The sequence below is a fragment of the Athene cunicularia genome, assembly GCF_003259725.1.
Source record: "Athene cunicularia isolate RWA chromosome 1 unlocalized genomic scaffold, athCun1 chr1_part2, whole genome shotgun sequence".
Taxonomy (NCBI): Eukaryota; Metazoa; Chordata; class Aves; order Strigiformes; family Strigidae; genus Athene; species Athene cunicularia.
The window spans coordinates 80837642-80842037 of NW_020799092.1; the positions used below are offsets into that span (position 1 = coordinate 80837642).

A 4396-nucleotide genomic window follows, 5' to 3' on the forward strand; every position below is an offset into this window, starting at 1 on the left:
CAAAGCACATCAAGCCTGTCTGTCTTAGGCCATCAGTCTACTGCACTAGCATTAGAGTCACTCGGCTGGCTGGTTTTCTGAAGAAAGAGTTCTCTTTAGTAGTTTAAGTGCTAAAATACTTGTGCTGGTGCTAGATATCAGAAGAGTCAATGCAGACACCTGCAGCTGAGTGAATCCACAACAGGTGGCAACCCTGTATAAGGTGATGGAAGAGGGGAGCTGTGGCAGGACGGGGCTTTGAGGAGCATCTGCTGAGATAAAAGGCAGCAACAACTGCCATTGCAATGAATTAACGAGGGAAAACCTGTAATAACCACATCCTCAATTTCATGAGCAGCTAAAAGGAACAGGAGGGAGGATATAAAATCAAAATGTTACCTGGAAGGTTTCTCTGGTGTAGAACTCCTACTCTGAGTTGATTTTTCACCAACATCAGAGTGAGGCACCTGTGACTTTACCCAGCTGATGGGGACCCTCACCTCTCTGTGACCTGTCCTCAGGCTGCATCACCCTGCAGAGGAAAAATGTCTTCCTCGCATCCATTCTGAACCTCCCAAGGTGCAACTTGAGGTGTTTCCCCTTATTTTTTCCATCTGCCAGTGCCAGAAGAGAGGCTCCATCATCTCTCCGACTCTCCATCAGGGCTGCAGTTGGATCTCCCCAGCCTTTCTCCCCCAGACTGAACAAGCCCGTCTCTTGTTCTCAATATATTTATGTATGGTCTTGTTGGGGCTGTCTTCCTTCAGATGGGAATTCAGGGCACAGTTTGAAACAAGCAGGTTTGCTGAAATTTCTTATGACACAGGGGTTTTTTACATAGTGTAGGAACATAACCTTCCCTACCCATGAGGGAAACTAGTAATGTTTTCTCCCCAACCAACTAGAGGCGTTCACATACCGCTGTGAGATTAAATCTGTGTTGGCAGAGCTCAAGTAGAGCTGTCTGTGTAAAGGTTGCCTGTCCTCTGAGTGGGAGCTCTCCTGAGCTGGCAGTTTGAATGCTCAGTTCTTCTGGGGGAAAATAGCTCCACGGTTACAAAAGCTCTTGAACCTCCATGTGAGGCAACCAATCTCTTTCTGAGAGTATGAGGAAACATCCGTTGCAGAGAGGTGGTTTGTAATGATCTGTTATGATGATTTACTTGCAGGAGGCCTGTAGCAGTTGCAGAATAATTGACTCGATAAGTTGCTGGTCTTGCCCATGAAAGCACCGCGTAGAATAAGAGATGCTTCCTACCACGATCAGGCTGATGTGGCCCTGCACATCCATCATCTGTGTCAGCCTGGCCCACACGCGTCAGAGCAGGGGTAAAACCTTGTGCTGGTTTAATGCACTGTCCCAGCTGAGACCAAAGATCCGTCTTGGCTGGTATTCTGACCTCAGGAGGGACTGCTTAGGGAAAAGTATGTGAACAACAGTGCTTTTTCTCCTGAAAAAATGCATGCCACTTGCATAGGTTTGTGGCTCAGGGACTTCCTGAGGAAGAGGTGGAATCTGTCCATTTAATAGATTATCTTTTTCCCCACAGAGCTGAACTTATTCTGCAGCATCCTGTGATAAGACCTCCAGAACTTCCTGGCTCTGCCAGACAGCTTGTGATACAACCGCCTTTTCCATCTTGGGTGGGAGGCCTTTTCACCTTTCATTTGCCAACAGATTCGCTCCTCATCTCTGCAAATGGGTTCTTCCGTCACCCTGTTTAAGCCAGAGGTCTTGTTTCATCTGGGCCATGAGCACAACCTTGCCCTTGGTAGCCCATCCCGTGCCCAACATCTGCCTCTGGTACATGTAATATCCTGGCTGTGTTGGCTCCGTTGTACGTGGCAGGTTCAGCCAGCTCAGCCTGACAAATACAAGGTTGTCTCTGTCTCTAAGTGGAAAAAACAGAAAGGAAAAAGGCAAGGAAGTGAAAGAAAAAAATGCTGGGAAGCAGCAAAGCTGTAAAAGTTGCTTATAACGGCAGGAGCAGCAGGAGCAAGGCACTTGTCTGGTGTAGGAGAGTGTATTTTGAGACCAAAAGGCTTTGAAGAACCCACAGTAAAACACAAGAAAATCCCGAGAGGCTCGAATGTGCCAACACAAATAATTTTCTGCTTTGGTGCCAAGCTAACCGCACCCTGGACCAGTCCCCGTGGACATAGGAGAGCTGCTCCATGGTGGGGACAGCTCTGCCACGCTGTGTGGAGCAGTCTTTGAGGTCTACCTTGGGTGACCAGCTTGCAGATACACCTAGTATTAGCTAGCTCTGTGATGGTCTGTGCTACAGCTCCTTGCCCATTACTCCTGGAGAGTAAATTTAAATTTAGTTTATGTCATGTCATTAACTGAAAATACTTTTATAACAGTCAGAAGCATCTACCGTAGTCAACATCTTGTTCCTTTGAGGCATGACATGTTCTTCCTCCTAGACATTTGTGGAAAATGGTGATTTTGGGCTTAGTTTGGCTTAATTTTGCTCAGGTTTTGGCTTAAACTGAAAGAGGGAGGTGACTTCTGTCTGGAAAACTGTTTGTAAAAACAAATATATGCATATATAAATATATGCTACAAGTCACTACAAAATTACCACTAGGAAAGCAAGTATATATAAGAGTAAAGCAAATATATGTATATTACAAGTTTTTACAGAATTCCAGCTAGCGAAGCAAATATATACTTAATGAACCTTTCCCTGTGTGTGCAGCTATAAATATATTATGTGAGATGTTACCAGTATGACACTCACCGAACAGTTCCCAGGAGCGGGGCAAACTGGTGATGGAAGAGTCTCCCTTCAAAGATGATCCATGTCACCGAGTCTGCAGTCAGCCAGGGGTCTGCAGCAAGGCTCTGGTCTGTCCCTGAGATCTCATACAGGGAAGCTCTTGCAGAGATCCTCATTTTGGGTAGGTAGCGAGTTACTTTTTATACCTTTTTGGTGTAGAAACCTAAGCGGGCGTAGGACATCAGTTCCCAGAATAGTTGTTGCTGACTTCTGTTTTCCTGGAAGGTCAGTTCATTATCTCAATTTCTTTGTCCTGCCAAGTGCTCCCCATCAGAGAGGTTTTGGCTGAGCTTATCAAGCGTGTCTCAAGACTCCTGGAAAAAAAAGACATCCTTCTTTGTCAGTATGTTTACCGGGTCACCTTTGTGGCTGCTCCATCAGCAGGCTGTGGCTAAAAGAAGTTTGAAGATAAATAGTTGATCAGACACGTAGTACTGTGGGTTTTATAGCGCAGAGTTAAAAAGGACTGTTCACATAGTTTGTCATACTAATTATTGCATGCTAGAAATGATTGGAAAGTAAAACTAAAGTGTAAGAGTGGCCAAATCATAAAAAGAAGAGAAAAAGTGGATTTCAGCAGATCTGAAGTTGGGAGGGTGATTTTAAGGCGTCTCAGCTGGCAGTACATGAACTGTTGACAGTCCAGAGTGGCTTGTGGTGGTGCCAGAACTGACGCAGCCAGTGGTGCCTGGTGTTACAGCTCATACTAAGGATGGGACCAAGCCAGGAAAATGGAGGAAATCCTGGTGGAAGAGAGGCAGGATGGAGAAGGGCTGTGGGAAGGGGCTGCACAGGAGCAGCTGTGCTGAGGACAGGTTGAAAGCCCCATAGGTGAGCAGTGTGGCTGTGTTCAGCGTGCGCTGGCCATGCTGGGTTGCAGGCTTTTGGAGATTTGACAGCATTCAAAGGTCTGCAGCAACTGCTACTGAAAATTTAAGATTTTTTAAAGAAAAGACCAGGCAGGAAAGCAAACCTAGTCTGTACAGGTAAGTGGTTCACAAGCCATGGGTTTTCTTCCTGCGCTGGCTTTGGAAGTCTCTGTGTGGTGAAGGCCATCCAGAGGTCACATGAGAATGAATGAGCCAAAAGAGGATCCTGGGTTTGGGAAATTCGTGTCTCTCTGCCTCCAGCACCGGAACTGGAAAGGGGAGCAGAGGCATGCAGCTCCTGGGAGTGTATGGAGGGACAGGGAAGGGATCTGAGCCCTGGGCTGGGCACTGGTGAGGCCGCCCCTCGCTTGAGTGGGTTCAGTGTTGGGCCCCTCACCCCAAAAAGGCCATTGAATGACTCGAGTGTGGCCAGAGAAGGGCAACGGAGCTGGGGCAGGGTCTGGAGCACAGGTCTGCTGGGGAGCGACTGGGGGAACTGGGGGGGTTCAGTCTGGAGAAGAGGAGGCTGAGGGGAGACCTCCTGGCCCTCTGCAACTCCCTGCCAGGAGGGGGCAGAGAGGGGGGATGAGTCTCTGGAGCCAAGGCCCCAGCGCCAGGCCCCGAGGGAATGGCCTCAAGCTGCCCAGGGCAGGGTCAGGCTGGCTCTGAGGAAGGATTTCTGTGCAGAAGGGGCTGTTGGGCGTTGGAATGGGCTGCCCAGAGCAGGGGGGGAGTCCCCATCCCTGGAGGGGTTGAAGAGTC

The 4396-nt window shown here is 48.3% G+C and overlaps 1 long non-coding RNA gene across 1 annotated transcript in view; it reads left to right on the forward strand.

Moving 5' to 3' along the window:
• Positions 1-4396, forward strand: part of LOC113489988 — an 18620-nt gene that overhangs the window by 9761 nt on the left and 4463 nt on the right. Inside the window, exon 2 of the long non-coding RNA XR_003400122.1 lies at positions 135-145. This is a non-coding gene — a long non-coding RNA (uncharacterized LOC113489988). The remainder of the gene's footprint in view (positions 1-134; positions 146-4396) is intronic.